The sequence below is a fragment of the Panthera onca genome, chromosome A1 (assembly GCF_046562875.1).
Source record: "Panthera onca isolate mPanOnc1 chromosome A1, mPanOnc1 haplotype 2, whole genome shotgun sequence".
Classification (NCBI taxonomy): Eukaryota; Metazoa; Chordata; class Mammalia; order Carnivora; family Felidae; genus Panthera; species Panthera onca.
In genome coordinates, this window is record NC_138339.1 from 182,170,962 (window position 1) to 182,188,872 (window position 17,911).

Genomic DNA, 17,911 nt, shown 5'->3' on the forward strand with positions numbered 1-17,911 from the left:
TGCTTATGAGGTCTAAATAAAAAGTGGACTTCAAATTCATATATCTCACACTGTATCCAATAAGTGTTTAGGGACCAATTCTATGGTTAGTTTCCTCCCCTAGTGTATAATTAGGGTAGATATATTCAGTAGCTGCCCACAGTCTCTTATCGATTTCCTGATCTGTGGACTAAAAGCCTTTATGAAGGCTTTTCCCTCTCCCTCGTCAATATAGCAATTCAGAAACAGTATGGTACCCCAGGAGGTATTGCAGTGCAATGAGCAACAACATAAAAGCCTCAAAAGATGCAGAGGTATTAGTCACCATCACATCTTCTTTCTATTAAGGTGTTACTATTTTAAAAAATGGGTCCATCTTTTGGTAATTCAAACCATCAATTTAATCATTTTTGTAGGGCCCAGAGCAAGCACACAATCAATCTTCTGCATGATCTGGTGATATTAAAGGATTCTGTGTTGGGCCAGTGTGCTGTGTGGTGTATCTTTTAAGCCTCAGTATGATAACTTTTGATAGATTCCTGAGGCGTTAGAGCAAGTCTATGCTTTCGGGAGCAGGCAATTGGTTTCAGTTTGAAAAGGAAGTCCCTGGTATAATATAAGACTTTGGAAAAGAATCATGACAGATCCATCTGTGGGCATCAAGTAACTGTAATCAGAACTTCCTATCATGAGCTGGTTAGCATTAGATCTACTGAATCATAAAGTCAGCCAACTGCAGGAGTAACCCACTATGTGATGGAAATGACAAAAAAAAAAAAAAAGGATTTGGCATAATCAGTTTCAAAAAGCACAAATAAATTACAAGAACATTTGGCACTGATTCCTTGACAGATACTCCTATTGCATAGGGATCACGCAGAGAATGCTTAGGACAACACTATGGGAAGGAAAATATCAAACCTTTTACATAATAGGGACAGTGCAGTATGTTGTTGATGCTAGCTCTAAATATACTACCACCTTGTTATGGTGGTACCTGTGCCACCCTGTGTCCCTTGAGCACTGCCCTCCAGAATGCAGTGTGTATGCTAAATCCACCTTTGACATAGAGTATGAGATTTAGGAGATGAAAGTTGTTAAGTAGGATTAGCTCTTCTCACCATGACTCCCTGAGACCCAGCTGCGGAATTTTTGCTTCCCATCTGCACTACCTAAGGAGCTCCCATATCCGAGGTATTGTTTTTAGAGGAAAGGACACTTTCTTTTTTTTTAATAGTTTCAAGTTTTTATTTAAATTCTAGTTTGTTAACATACAGTGTAAGATTAGTTTCAGGTATAGAATTTAGTGATTCATCACTTGTGTACAACACCCAGTGCTCACCACAAGTGCCCTCCTTAAAGGACACTCCCACAGGGACATAGTAAAGGCTCCACTGAACTAGAAGAAACAGCCACTACCTACCTGGTCACTTTATTCTCCTGCTGCCTGTCGACTAGCAGATACATGTAGGAATTACTACAATGATGACAACAGTGACCCCGATTTCAATGCCATTCTAGTGGTCTCTATATTATAAGAAAGTGTTGTGGTATGTCTAAAATGAAGGAGATTCACTGGGGTGTTTCTTGGGGTTTCCTTGCCAAATGATAATCATGAACAGCAACTGCAACAACCCAAGCCTGGCATAGATAGGGAAACTAAAGTTTAAGATACTTTGAGGGTGAGGGTCTCAGTCATCCAACCAGGTAAGCAACCTGGACCATCTAAAGTGCAGGCTACAGAAAGTGCAGGCTCTAAAATGGCTGGAAAAGACCTGAGATGATTCCTTTCAACCAGGGCCCCAGGACAAGATGCAGGTAGCAGGCGTCTGCAGCTTGTCCCATGAACCCTTCTCCCTCTTCATTTAGTTTTTGTAGAGATTGGGAAAGCCGCTATCTTGACTGGGACTTGGTGATGAATGGGGAATGGAATGTCTAACTAAGTGAAGAGAAGTGATACAAAGGTGGGATCTCTCTTCTCTTGTGCATCACTTCACTTCTTCTCTGACTCACCTCTTATCCCTGATGAGTCAGTTGCATAAACCAGCTCTTTACAGGTGCAAAGTGATAACATCTCACGACTGTCTGGTAGCATGTATACATCATGTTTTGCTCTCAGGCTTACCTCATACAAAAATGCGGGCCACCTGGAGAAACCTTGGCACTCATACTTGGGCAATTTGGAAGTGAGGGCAACTTTAGGTGTTGTGGCACATTTCTTAGGGTGTCTTATAAGGTCCTATGGAACTAAGCTCCAGGATCTGGCAGCAGTGGCCAACTTGATAAAGTATCTTTGAATGCTGTATCTTTTTGACTGTCTGTCCCCAAGGCCCATTTAAGCCTGCATCTTGGAATTACAAGGCTAAAGAAGCCATGTGTACAAAACACTTTTTCTCAGCCCCTGTTTCAAGGCATCTCAGACTAATTACTCTGGTAGAGAAAATTCTTGTGACATACAATATAAAGAGGGCAAGGAAGAAAAAACAAAAAACAGAAGAAAACTGACTTTATACTTGTATGGCAATATACTTTTGTACTGAGGTATTTATTTGGTCAATACATTTATTAATTAACAATCAACTGAATATTTGTTGATGAACTAACACTTGCTAATTGTATATGCTATTATGGTAAATAAGATAGGGTTACTGAAATAAGGCTTAGATATGTTTGAAAAGTATTAAAATTATAAACTGAACATAGCTACATAGAAAATGAGTGATGTGAAATAGGAAAAGAATGAATAGGAGTATACTAGCTTTTGAGATGTTCAGGCAAGATGTTCATGGTTTACACTATGTTGTTTGCATTGAGAAGTCCATTTATTTTTAATTCTTATTTACTGTCTATCTCTTGAATGCTGCCATCGATTTTCTATAATATTAGTTCATATCACTCAGCTAAAATAGTTACGTAAAGGAAGTTTTTTTTATGATGTTCTATTTATTTTCCTAGTAGAATACTCTTCTTCAAAAAGTAGCTAAATGTTGGAAAAGTAACTTATGCTTTGGAAGTAAAAGCTGAAATTTTTCATTCCTGACATAACATTTACTTGCCATATTAAATAAATTGAGTCAACCTCTAGTGGAGCCTCTGTTCATTCATGACAAAGTGTGTATTTTGATGCAAAACTTGAAGTATAGTTCTGATTACTAAGTAAGATAAAGTATATAAAATTCCTGGTTGGTAGCAACTGCTGAATATGTAATATCCATGAAAAGGCAGGTAAATAATAACGTCTTCTGTTTTTGCTTTGTTTTGCTTTGGTTTATTTGTTTTATGGTCACAGAAGACAGAATATGTGAAAGTATATGCCATGTCTGATATAATACAGATATTTGAAGAATATTTCCAGTTCCTTTCAGGCAATATGAATTTATTCTTGGGCTACAGCTACCCAACATCCCTATTTACAAGCAAATCATATGTTTCAGTCAAATTCCCATCTACACAGCAGCAAGCAAAGTGATCACCGTGGGAAATTAGGAGCCCTTCCTTACAGTGCCCAGACAACTATATTTTTTATCTGTTTTGTGAGTGCTTTTTTTTCCCTAGGCTGCAACTGGAACTTCAAAAGTTCTCTCTCATCCTACTGATGATGTGAAAATCATCTGCAACATTTTTGTCTTTAACAGAGCCTATTAAAATGTTTAGCTGTATCTCCAAGACCTAGGATTCGTTGTTTCCTTCAAAATAAATCTTTAAATAGAAGAAGGGTTCAAACATGTAACTTTTGTCTAGTGGTCTTCTTATCACTGATGCACCTCTTTACTTGGTTTCATTTCTGTTTTAAAAGTACAGACCAGGGAAATAAACTTACTGTCAACCGTGAGATGCACTGTGTTTGTAAATATTTACTTCAAGTAGGCAAGAGCAAAAAAAAAACCCAAAAAACAAAAAACAAACAACAACAAAAAAAACCACACCACACCTTTTAGTGGAATGCAATTTATTCTCATCTCCAAATATATGAGATTTGCATAGTGGCTTTTCTCCTTTGGGTCTTCAAAACAGACTAAGAATAAGTATGGTGTTTGAAGGGATTACACCAAAATGTGATAGACCTACAATCTGTAACTAACCCTTCCTTTTTTCATTTACATTTACATAGTAGTTCTCTTTTTTTGGTTCTACTTTTATTTTAAATAAAATTAAAAAAAAATTTTTTAATGTTTATTTATTTTTGAGACTGAGAGAGACAGAGCATGAATGGGGGAGGGTCAGAGAGAGAGGGAGATACAGAATCTGAAGCAGGCTCCAGGCTCTGAGCTGTCAGCACAGAGCCTGACGCGTGGCTCGAACTCACGGACCGCGAGATCATGACCTGAGCCGAAGTCGGACGCTTAACCGACTGAGCCACCCAGGCGCCCCTAAATAAAAATTTTTTAATGCTTATTTATTTTTGAGAGAGACAGAGACAGAATGCAAGTGGGTTGGGGCAGAGAGAGAGGGAAGCACAGAATCTGAAGCAGGGTCCAGGGCTCCGAGCTGTCACCACAGAGCCTGACGCGGGGCTCTAACTCACGAGCTGTGAGATCATGACCTGAGCCAAGTCCGACGCTCAACCGAGCCACCCAGGCGCCCCGTTCTACTTTTAATGCTTTTCCCATTTTACGTTATGTAATAAATGATGTGTGCTATGCATTTAAATCTGCATATAAGACTGAATGTTTTCTTGTGAAAATAATTCCAATATATGCATCCTACTTTTATATTTTCCCCTATTTCTATTCTTATAATGACAAAACATTAGTTTGAGGAAATCTCAGTACTTTAATTGATTAATTTAATTTAATAAATTTTGCAAAAAATAATTGTCATAGATATCTGTCACATTTATGTTGCTCAAACGATTGCCTATCAATTATGTTGATAAGGAAACAATATACTTCTGACACATATATAACCATTAATGGCTTAATTTTAAGTAAAAAATCAGAGCATATTTAAAGAAAATATGATATTTAGTTGAAAAATTATTTGGGGGCAGCTAAGTAAACATTATAAAAGGACAACACAAATCAATAGGCAGCATGTTCAGTCTTCTGAAAAATATTTTTTTCAAGAGTTTCTTGAAACATTGAACATCTAAGCATTTTAATACTACATTTAAAAACTGATGCTAAAACCCACCATTCAAGTAATATTTTAGAAAAAAACTTGATGCCAGAATATTAGAAAGATTGTTGATTAGGAAACTAACTAGGAGGCTGTAACACCTTTAAAGCATAAAGACACATGACAGTAAGGGCCAAAGGTTAGGTGGTTTTATGAGAATGGAAATTAAGATATGGATATGATAAAGAAAACCTCATCAGGATTTTGAAAAAAAAAGATACTGGTTCAAAGCTCTTAGAAATCCTGAAGCTATGGGGAGCCTGGGTGGCTCAGTTGGTTAAGTGTCCAATTTCAGCTCAAGTCATGACCTCATGGTTTGTGAGTTTGAGCCCCGTGTTGGGCTCTGTGCTGATAGCTCAAGCCTGGAGCCTGCTTCGGATTCTGTGTCTCCCTCTCTCTCTGTCCCTCCCCTGCTTATGCTCTCTCTCTTTCTCTCTCAAAAATAAACATTAATTTTTTTTAAAAAAAAGAAAGATATCCTAAAGCTGTCTCAGATATTTTAAATCTTGCTGAGCTAGAACAGTTGTGGGATTTTAACATAAGTAGAGGAGTCAGAGGGACAGTTGGTTTCAAACCTGCTGAATGGGGATTAGACTAATGAATTAGTAACCATGCAATATTGCTTGTAAAGTGATTATATAGTAACAAGTTGATCAAACTGATTTAGGAGTAGAGGTAAACAGAGATTTATTCAAGATTATATATTAAATGCCATGGTACCCTGAGAAGGAAGACTCACTTTTTTCACTTACCTTTACCAGTTTTGCTAAAAGGAATTGTAAATGTTTCTCTAGGTGCCTCAGTACACAGAACAAGAAAAGGAAAAACTGCAGCCAGGAGAACATGGTTTACAGATAGAGCACATTTGCACAAAGAGCTGTCACGTTAGAAAAAGAGGTAAGCTATTTCATTCATGTTTAAAAAATAAGGCAACCAGCCAGAATTTTGTAAAGCAAAGTGGGAGGAAACAAAGAATCCTATAGAAGACAACTGATAAAGAATCAGTACTCAATGTACTTTGGGCAGGTGCAAAGGAAATCACGGCATTTTTGCTTATTAGTAATGAAGGCCTTGAAGCAAGTATAGTTGAATAAGAGAAGGGAAAATGGGATCTGAGTAAACAGATCCACATTGATTCATATTAAGGTGAACCCATATCCAGGTTTGAACAACACCATTTACTATTTTAGATTTCAGTTCCTTACAGAAATAAGTTTTAAATTTCATGTTGTGACTTGTTTACAAATATTTACTCAGAATGCTATGTCATGTGCTATGAGCTACTGTATCAGTTTACTAAGATATAAAAGTGCAATTATGCCTGGCCCAGGAAAGTGGGTGCTCAGGCATAGGAAGCCAATTAGCAACATTGTGCCTAGAAAGAGGTCAGTGGAGACATTGACTGTCATCTCTATTGTAGAAATATGTCAAGTTATTGGGAAGACAGCACTCCATATAACACCAACAGTAAAGAGTGAGCTTGAAGTAACTTGATAATAAAAATATTCATCATATCTAATTATTATTGAGTGCTTTATATATATAACAAATTGTTAAGATGCTCATTTACAATATTGAAATTAATCCTGATGGAAAACTGGAATACGAGTGCTGTTGTAACATCCACTTTACAGATGAAAAATACATGAGAAAATAAATGATATGCTCAAAGTCACAAAGGAAAAAAAAAAGAGGAGCCAGGATTGACTTCAGTTGCTCAGTGGTATTAAAATCCAAACCGTATCACTGAATTACTTATACTACATTTTCTTACAAAGTGAGGTTTTTTAAATTTTTTTTTATTTTTAAGGTAATGGGTTTCAGTTTTATGGAACAAATAATTTTTCATATGTGTCTTGACAAATATATCTGCATTAAATATTATACATTGAGTTGCTAATAGCTCACTAAGATTTATAATTAATAATGATTTCATTATTAATTATAACACAACTCTATTATATTATAAATTAATCCTAGATTCCATAAAATTAAATAATGAGTTAATGTTAATGGAGATAAATAGTGGGACAGACTTGATTTCAGGATCTTTTTGTTTTTGTTCTTATTTTGATAAAGTGAGACCTGAGGTTGATGGTGCAGAAATTTTGAGGTTGAGAGAAGGAAATCATGGCATAATTTTGAGAGAAAATGTCATAATATGAAATGTTGTACTAGCTGGTACCCTTCACACAAATTGCTGGAATAGCCTATAACCTGTACTATAAACACTTACATATCAGTGTTAAGTATTCATGGCCTTTGATTTCAGTACATGTGCTTTAAAATTTTTTATTGTAAAGTCTAATTAACAGAAGATACAGAAAAGGACATACAAGTTATGGAGTTTTTTCTCCAACATTACAGTTCACCAAAATTCATATTATTAACAAGAATTGTTAAAATAATATATCTCTAAGGTATTCTACACACTAAGCAGTTATTGTCACAGCAGCCGTGATTTCTGAAAAATAGGTGGGAGAAAAGCTATCCTGGCTTTACTTGAGGGATGAAAGTAAATAAGGGCAAAATTCTTAAATATCGGGCTATCAAAGCATCTGGGTCTGGGGAGTTTCAGTGAACTGGACACAGAACAAGTCACCTCAGTGATGACGGTGAGAAAATACCTGGGGGATTCACAAGAAGAGGTTTAAATTACAGATCAGTTCTGCATAATAATAGTGATTGAGTCTTGGCCTTTGTTATAGAAAATAGGTTGGTTCCCAGATTACCTAAGGATGTAACCGAGAACTCCACAGGACAGATGGGAATCCTGAGGAAAAAAAGAAAGAAAAAGACAGAAAAAAGAAACCATACAGTTTCATGGACATTTTCGTGATACCTTTCATAATATGAATAGAAGCTTAGAGAGACAATGGAACAGGCTAACTAACAGAAATTCTAACTGTTTTCTGTTGTCCCAAAGTGGCAAATTTCCAAGAGGCTTCTTAGGGTGAAAAACACTGAGGTCATGAAGGATACACCTAGTAGAATACTTTAACACTGCAACTTCGAATATTCTTTAATTTGTACATGCTGCACAAATGTCTAAGCTGTTCACTGTCAATGGTTGTAATTCAAGACCTAGAAATTTATTTATCCTTTTATATTAGATCCCCTGTTTGCGCTTTCAACTATGAAAGTAACACAACCGAAATCTCTGTATCTTGTAATTTAGGCTTACAATACAAATTTGTACATAATGATGATTTAATACTTATTTTATCAAGCTGTATATGCTTGTTTATGCTGCATTACAACAAATAAGTGAATCACTTCTAGGAGTCCTGTATTTTCTATATATCATTGATTTATTCAGCAAATATTTATTAAGCACCTATTATATAGCAGCACATACTAGAAAAAATTAAAATGAGATTTTAAATATAAAATGATTATTCAATTCTTTGTGATTCTATTGAATTCCATGGTAATTTAGTATTTTCATATTTAATAATTTACAACTCTTCTTCTACTAGAGTCCATGCATTTTGTTTAACATATAAATGATGATGTACTATTATAAGTTTACAGGAATGATATGGCTCTAAATCAGTATTTTATCCTTGAAATTTATCTGATACTCTAAAAATTTATGTAAATTATTTAATAATTATTTAACAAAAGATAATATTTCCATATTACACTTTACCAACTCTATGTTTGTTAAACACTCTAATATTTATGTAAAGTTCAGGGTTTTCTGTTTTATTTACTTTATTCTAGCCACCTGGAGGATGAAGGACCCTGTATGTGTAAATGACAAATGCCATTATTCAGGAGAATGGAATTCCTAGGGAAATACAGAAGGGATCAAACAAATAGAAATGGATCGGTAGCTGTCTTTGTAGGTCAGGGAATCATCTTTCCATTCTTGCTCTTGAATCCTTTCTAATTTGGGTCATTTAATAGTCTGTGTAATAATATGGGTCTGAAGGTGGCTGCCCCTTGGGAAGAAAATTCCATGCTTAAAATTTCTCCTAAAGCAAATATGGTATCAAAAATAAAAGGACTGAATGACTTGTCTTTGACATGCTTTTAAGTCTTTTGAGAAAAAAAAATTATCTTGTTATTTAAAAAGAATAATCTATGTCAATTTCAATATCAATAGAATCTTGAAGATAGACAAGGATGTAGTCTAGGTTTGTATATAAGGCTAAAATGATTCTTCCTACCATATAGTTAATTAAACTTATTTTACTAAGAAGAATATGTGGAATGTTTTCCTTAAAGACTACTCTATTCAAAACTCCCTTTAGTTTGCATTTCTATAGTGGAGCAACTGGAGAGGCTCTTGAAGCTTATATCTAATTTAAATTTTGGCACAGCAGAGCCTTCACTGGAAACTTGAATTAAAACTGGGTTTATTTGGGAGAGAGATGGGGAGTGAGATAAATATAGCCTTTTATGCTTGGTCAGCGAAGAAAGAAAAATGTAGAATTCCAGAGCTAGATGCTGAAGAAGCAGCTTCCTGAGTCATCTGGCATATATTTTGGTCTTAGGAGCAGCAGTTTTTTTGGTATGTTGATAGATACTGAGATACTGGGAATCATTCTTGGAAGTCTAGGCTAGCCATGTTTCTCTTCAGCTCTTTCAACAATTCAGTAAATAGTTTTATAATCTGTATTAAATCCCTTTACCATAAAACTGGCTAGATTATATTCATTCTCTGTACCTAAACCCGGATCTGTGCCTCCAGCATCATAAGAAAACATAACTGTGTAAGCTCCTAGTCATATTGTGATAAACAATATAAACACTATGTCTTCTCCTTGTGTATCCATCTACATAACTTTCCTGAGACTCTGGTCCTTGTAGCCAGAGGTAAATACTGGGCCAGACACATAGTAAGCCCCAAATAAATATCCTCTGACTCATTATTCTGTAGCTTGTCTGCATAGGGTTTTAAGGCACACCATAACAGTGCAGGATGTGGTTTCTATTTTTTGCTTTTGCAGTTCACGTAATGAGTACTATATCATTACTAGTCAAAGTGTATTTACTCGTTTTTATTTTTTTTAATGTTTATTTTTGAGAGAGAGAAACAGAGTGTGAGTGGGGGAGGGACAGAGAGAGAGGAAGACACAGAACTCAAGTGGGCTCCAGGCTCTGAGCTGTCAGCACCGAGCCTGATGCGGGGTTCTAACTCATGAACTGTAAGATCATGGCCTGACCCGAAGTTGGTAGCTTAACTGACTGAACCACACAGGTGCCCCCTACTCATTTTTCAATAGAGTGTGGCACCTTCACTGAATTTTGAAAAGAGACAATCTTTTTCCTACTGTATGGATAGATCTAAAATACATTGAGGGGCTCCTGGGTGGCTCAGTCGGTTAAGAGTCCGACTTCGACTCAGCTCATGATCTCACAGCTCGTGGGTTCAAGCCTCAGACAGGCTGTGCTGACAGCTCAGAGTCTAGAACCTGTTTCAGATCCTGTGTCTCCCTCTCTCTCTGCCCTTCTCCCACTCACTCTCTGTCTCTCTCTGTCTCAAAAATAAATAAACATTAAAAAAATAGTAAAAAAATAAAAAAATAAAATACATTGAGAAACTGGAATCTGATATTTCTAGATTAGTCTATATACTAAAGTAATACTTTTAGAAATGACATCATATGCTAATATCACATTTACTATAGTAATATTTGTAGGAATTATAAGTTAATACCATAAACATGCACCTCTGCTAACATTTTTAAAAATCATAAGCTAATATTACAAACAATGCATTATGCTCACTTTTAACCCTGCCAAAACATTTTGTAGTCAACAACCTGTCTGGCTTGTGTACCTACTTGGACATCCCCATGGTTGACACACTATGACACAAATGTCCAAATCAAGAAAAAGAAGAATTTGGTCTTTAAGCATAAAGACTGTCAATTTTTTTTTTAGAAAAGTAAGCTTCATAACAGTATCTGTTTCTGAGGTCATTATTACTGGTTGAGATTAAATCATTTGTTTTATGAACTAAATGTCTTGCATGTTTATTTCAGCTGCCTGTATAACTGACCCTATGGAAGAAGCTTATTAATTATACCACATAAGCCATAAGTCAGAACTTTAAAGCTGTGCTTTGCATAAGCAGCATAAACAGGAGCAATGACTTTGTACGATTTTTAGCAATAGCATCAACATTTAATCAAAATTATCACCCAGTTTTGCTTTGAACTGTGAGGCTATGTACATGTTCACTGCCTGGTACCAAATTCTTTCCTGGATCTTTGGAAGATAATTGAGTTGAGCATGAGCCGGATAAACCCTACTGGATAAAGGCACCTAGAAGAAAACTCCACAAATGTGACCAGTTAATCATAGCTCTTTGACATATTTCCCCTTGATGGTGACCAGTCCCCTTGGGCACATTATAGGAATTTAAACTGTTAATAAATAATATACCTTTCGGAGAGTCTGGGGGGCTCAGTCAGGTAAGTGTCCGGCTTCAGCTCAGGTCATGATCTTGTGGTTCCTGGGTTCAAGCCCAGCATCAGGCTCTGTGCTGACAGCTCAGAGCATGGAGCCTGCTTCAGATTCTCTATGTCTCCCTCTCTCTCTGCCCCTCCCCTGCTCGTGCTCTCTCTCTCTCAAAAAATAAACATTTTCCCAACATTTAAAAAAAAAGAAATAATTTACCTTTTAACTTCTATTTCTTAAGTGGCAGATCCTGCTCTCTGGTGATTTTACCAAAACACTCTCCTACTGCTTCTAAGCCGAGTTTTTAAACTGTTTTTTTTATATTGTATGACCTTTTCTATGAAACATCACTTGCCTTTATTTAAAAAATTATATTGTTTAGAAAACTTTAACTTTCCTCTAATTTGGATGGCCTATGACAAATTCTTCAGCCAAATGTTTAATCAAAGTCTGTAGACTTGCATGTGTAGACAAAGGCTACCCCAGAGGCCTCGAGACAAAAATGTAAATACCTTCATGGCCCTCTCCCATGAAGTGGGACAGGATGTAGACCAGGCAGGAATAAAGTTGCTGTCTCCATACATTCTCCTTTCTGGGCCATTAATCCTCTCATTTATTTAGGTCTCCAGTGACAGCGTTCATCCAGCAAAAGGAAGTTCAGTAAAACTTCAGATTGCAAGTAACTTGTTTTGCGAGGGTTCTGCAAGACGAGGAAACATTTCTAACAAATTTTAACCAATAAACAAGTGATGTCTTGCAATATGAGTAGTATGTGATGCCAAACATCACATGATCACAACTGAGCCAATGGTTCTTTTCTCTCTCTCTCTCTCTCTCTCTCTCTGTCTCTTGCTGCGGGATTGTGGGTGATTGTCTCCCATGCTCAGATGCTAGTTTTCAGGCAGAAGTGTTTGGCAGAAATCAGCGATTTTTCAGAATGTTGGAAGGTGCCCACAACTGGCACTAGTATATTTTTTGTCACTTCAAAGCACCTATGGACAGTCCTTTGCTTTCCATACAAGAGTAAGCTTTGGAATGCTTTTCTTCTTTCTAGGTCAGGCTGCCTGTAGATATAGACCCTTTCCTCTGCTGCCTTATTTCCAGTTACATTCAATACAGTATATGACAAGAGTTTATCAACACTGTACTATAGTCAATATCTGTGCAAGTGTATACAATGGCCCCCATGCATGGAATATTTTATCCCGTCTTAACTTATTTATCTACACGTTTTCTATACGTTCTTACTGAAATGTAGCCCACTGAAAGTATTGCACAATGTGACCCTAAATGTAAGTTCAATAAATACAGGAGCTTGAGAGCAGCTCAGGGAGACTTCCCTTAGCCTCCCTCTCACGTCTCTTGACTTGAGCAGAGTATTGAGTGATCCTTTCTGCCGCCCTCAGCTTTGCTAAACAAAGCCAAAAACTGAACCCACAGATGACTCCCCTTTCCATCAAAGTGTTCCCATTACATCCTAGTCAATTTCCATTATAATTTAAAGTACTGGGTCAGGGATGTTTTCATATTCATCTATGAGGTGTTTTTGCTACAAACCAGAAACCCCCTTTAAAGCAGAAAATATTGAACATTTAGAGGTATTTTGGTAGGCTTAAGCATGGATCATACACTGACTTTCATTTAACTATCAAATACAATCACAAGAGGAACAGTCTGAGGCATTTTCCCTTTCTTGAGACTTGAAAAAATCATATCTGTTGAAATTTATCAGATGTGTACTGCATGGAAAACCTGTAACAGAATAATTCAGGCATGGAGAAGATATATCCAAAACTTTTCAATTTTGATAGATGAAAGGATTTAAAAGAGCATTTAAATGACTCAGTCCTTTTAAGGATACTTGACAGTGAGATACTATAAATGATTTATTTACAGGCGTGCTATTAGTCTGGACTGAACCAGCATTCTAGTTTTCAGCCAATAGGCTGTACTTGACATATCCACCATTTCTAAATGTATTTTAATCATTTTCTCTGTAATATAAATATTTCAAATTACTTGCAAGCCTCTGTAATAGCAATTTCCACAATGGACAAAAAGATAATTTGGCCAATTGTGTTCAGTAATATCAGTCTTTGTTCCTTTAAATGTGTTACTTCAAATCAATTTACCAAAATTTGATTTTATTACTACTCAGAAAAAAATCATTGGCACATTTACATTTTAATAAAGTACACTCCAAATTACCAATTTTATCATATTAGAGATTGTTCCCACACATAAAAGCCTATTTTACAATTTGTAAAACTTCCAAATGACTATTTTATGTGTCATAAAATACTTTCACTGAAATAACTATAAAGTAATATGTTTCCTAAATTTAAAAATTCTGGTAATGTATTGAAATCCAAAATAATTTATGGCAATATGTTCTAATTTATAGTTATTCTCCCATAGCATCAAATAAAAATATAAATTACTGAAAATATTCTATCAAATATAATGCATGAACTTAAATATAAAACATTTCTATATTTAGTATTCTATGAAGCAATACTTGGAGTAATTTATTTGTAAAGCTACATTTGAATACCAAACATATTTTTACAGTGTTTGAATAAAGATGAATTATTCCTGCTTACTCATATTGTGAGGTCATGGATATACTTATAAAAGTTATGTTATCTTTTTTCTACAACCTGAGTAGTAAAGGTTTTCTTACCAGATTTATTGTTTTCCTCCATGAATAATAAGGTCAGAGAGTCTAAGATAAAATTATTCCATAGGGAAGTTCACGTGCTTGTGACAGGAACTATCTTATTTATTACAACAATTCCATTAAATAGGCATGTATTTAAATTACCATTTTCTAAAGAAATAAGGCTTACAATGATGACCTTTCCAATGTCACATTCCTATTATTTAATACTCAAATTGATACTAGTCGCACTCCAATATACGTGCTTTTTCACTAGACATTTCTGCCTTTCCATCTTTTAAATTAAAAAAGAGTTTAAAATAGTAGTACCTAATATAACAGATACTGACATTGTCTATAATATCTACTAACAGAAAAAAAGTAAAATAATTGTGAAAATAAAAGAAGTATATTATTTAGCAGCCATCAAAAATAACGATCTAATGATATGAGGTCTAGAATTAACTTCACAATAATTATGACAGGTGAGTGAGTAGGGAGATGAAGGCAACAATACTGGTCAGCTATTTGATAATTGCTGAAGCTGGAAATGAGTACATTAAGTTCATCAAATTAATTGCTGTTTTTTATACAGGTTTTCAAGTCTCTCTATATTTTTAAAAAATGGGTTTGAATACATCAAGATTACCAAAAATACTTAATGACACAGGAAATTCCTATAATATATTCTTAAGTAAAGTAAAAACAGTTAAAAATTATGCCTGCTTAACCTTTTTTGAATCTACTTCTTCAGAAATATACCAAAATGTTGGAGACAAAAATATCCACCATGTGCATATATTAGAGAATATTTATTGTCTTTTTATTTTTCTATTATCTGTGAGTATTACTTGGAAAAATAATCATTGTTAAAACCACTAATTATTGCCATTTTTACAACAAAGTTCTTTAGAAAAATGAAAAAGGGGTAAATTAAGTAAAATACCATTTTTCCATAGATTGTCTTATTAACAAATTAGAGATGAGATACTCAACTATTTTCTAATGCCCTTATATTCTAAATAACAAGGTGGTCTGAAACTTAAATGTTATGCTCAAATTAATTTTCCCATATGTTTTGAGTGTGTATGTTTAGCATATGATAGTCAAATTGTTAACTTTATCTATTTCAATATGTTTTTGTGCGTAAAACCAAAAACTTTTGAAAGTATATTTTTAAAAAATCACCTTTTCAAAAAAGTCACCTTTTAAGCTTTACTTAATGAAGTATGCAAGAATCAAAAATCTAGGGGAAAAATGTCCATTGATTTTAGGGAGAAGAGAGAAGAAATACAAAGATTACTCATCAGTATTGTGAGAATATATGTTCTCTGTGTACTTGAATTTTTCCATGTAAAAATGATGCTGTTTTTTGAAGTTTTGTAAATGTTCATTTATTTTTGAAGGAGAGAGAGAGAGTGTGTGTGTGCATGTGTGTGTGAGCTGCAGAGTGGCAAAGAGAGAGGAAGACACAGAATCTGGAGCAGGCAGGCTCAAGGCTCTGAGCTGTCAGCACCGAAGTCAGAAGCTTAACCAACTGAGTAACCCATGAACCCCTAAATGATGCTATTTTAAAGGGAAAAAATCCTTTTGACCAGGTTAAACTACAAGTTAAAATAATGTGCTTATTAAATTAGAAGGAAACACTATTTTTATACTGATCTATGTATTTGCGTCCATGGGGAATTTATGGCTTTTCCTGTTAATTTTAGTTAACCAAACAACTGAGAAGTAACAAAGGGAAGAACTGCCATTAATGGTCTCCCAAGGTTGACTGATGTTATTGGTCATTTGTCCTTCTCTGTTTTAATGGTCTCAATCTCTTGGGTGGCTCCAATCAAGTTACTTATAGTCCATTTCTCCTTATGCTGTGCCCCCTAATAACTAACACTTTCATAGTTTTATGATTCTCAGGGCCACGGTAGACAATCTCTTTTAATATAAGTGGTCCTTCCTTCAATGTCCCATGAAAAAATGAAATCTATGTAATTTCCATTGTTCATACTCTTCATATTAAAAGTATAAAAGCTACATTTATTTTATCTTTTACCCAGTATCTTGACAGAATCGATGCTCTTTTCCCACTCTTGGCTGTGACATACCTAAGGACAAGATCTTATTAGTCATGTTTGTTTTCAAAGATTCCAGAAATTACTAAATACATTAAAGTATTTTTTAAAAAATGTTTGTGAGAAGATAAACAAATGAACGTATAAATCATGGATTGGAGTTATTAATGCATATTATGTGTCTTAAAGTGTTATCTTTTCTTTGAAATTGAATAAGACTTTTCCTTAAAAAGAAAGTCGAGTGGTAAAGGAGAATAGATAAATCGTACACTAATTAGGAATTTTATACTAATATGAACCTTGAGAGAGCATTTGAATTGTTTTGACCCCCAAATATGCTAGGTTTTGCTAAGATTGCTGCACTTGTGGAAAAAAAAGAAAAATCTGGTTGACCATCTTCCAAATTGTACCTAAATGATACTGTGATGCGAATGATGGTTGTTACCAGGGTCCATTTCAGAAAGGATAGTTCCTTCACCACCCACCCTCCAATAAATGTATTAAGAGTTTTCTTAGAGAATTAATTTTATAGCCAGTTAAGCTTCAAAAGCACTTCTGTGTGTATCCTATATTTTCCTGAATACTAGAACTTAGAATGGGTATACTTCTGCAGATACTTACTCCTTCTAAATAGAAATGATTGAAAATAACGGAAACATTTTATAATCTTAAAATAATTTAAGCATGCTGGCCTCAATATTTTTATTTGTAAAAAAAAGAGGGCTGTGTTATGGAACCTCAAAGATTCTTTCCAGCAATAAAATTCTTACTTTCTGTCATTTTGGACCGAGGAAAAGGAAACTTTCATGAATAGGCTCCTCTATTTTCTTTATTGAGTTCAAAATATTAAAACTATTGACTAAAGCATCTATACTGCCTTGACATTCCCATTTGAAGCTATTCAAGCAGGAAGTCAAGTATTTGCTTTCCTTTTTTCAGTAAAGGTCTTCAAGAAAATCTACAAAATGATAAAAAAATATATGTTCTCATATAGATAAAACTTGGTGCTTAAATATAAAATCTGATCTAGATGATCTGCATTAGTTAATAAGAGTTGTGTAACATAATTCTACTTTGGGGATTGGAGAAGAATGTGTTCTGGTTTTGCCACAAGGTTAACGTTGTACCTAGGTTGTACCTAGGTTTAATAATTATTATTAAATAATTATTAATAATTATTATTATTAATTAATTATATTAATTAATATTAATTAAGTATATTAATAATTAAATAATTATTAAATTAGTTTTCATCCATAATTAATTGGAAAGGAGAAGAAGCTTGGAGAGATTTGAGACATTGGATTGACGGCCATCACATTAGAGACTTGGTTTTTTATCTGGCCTTGTTTGACACAGTGAAAGCACAGAGGTAAATTAAGGAATCTTTGTCGGGTTCTCTACTGTTTGTTTGTTTTTTTTTAAATAATACTGAAGAGGTAAAAAACATCATTCAAATTCAAAAAGGATGACTGATAGCATCTATGTTCTTCTTTTTTTTAAGTATAGACACCACAGATGTAGTCATTATGTTTTATGTTGGCAATTTCTTTAGGGTTGTTATGGAAAATGAAAATTGCTGATGTAACTTATTTTTTACTATATACTTTGCAAAAAAGTAAATATGAATTTATTTTTTTCAAACTTCTGTGCACTGGTAACTTACATAATG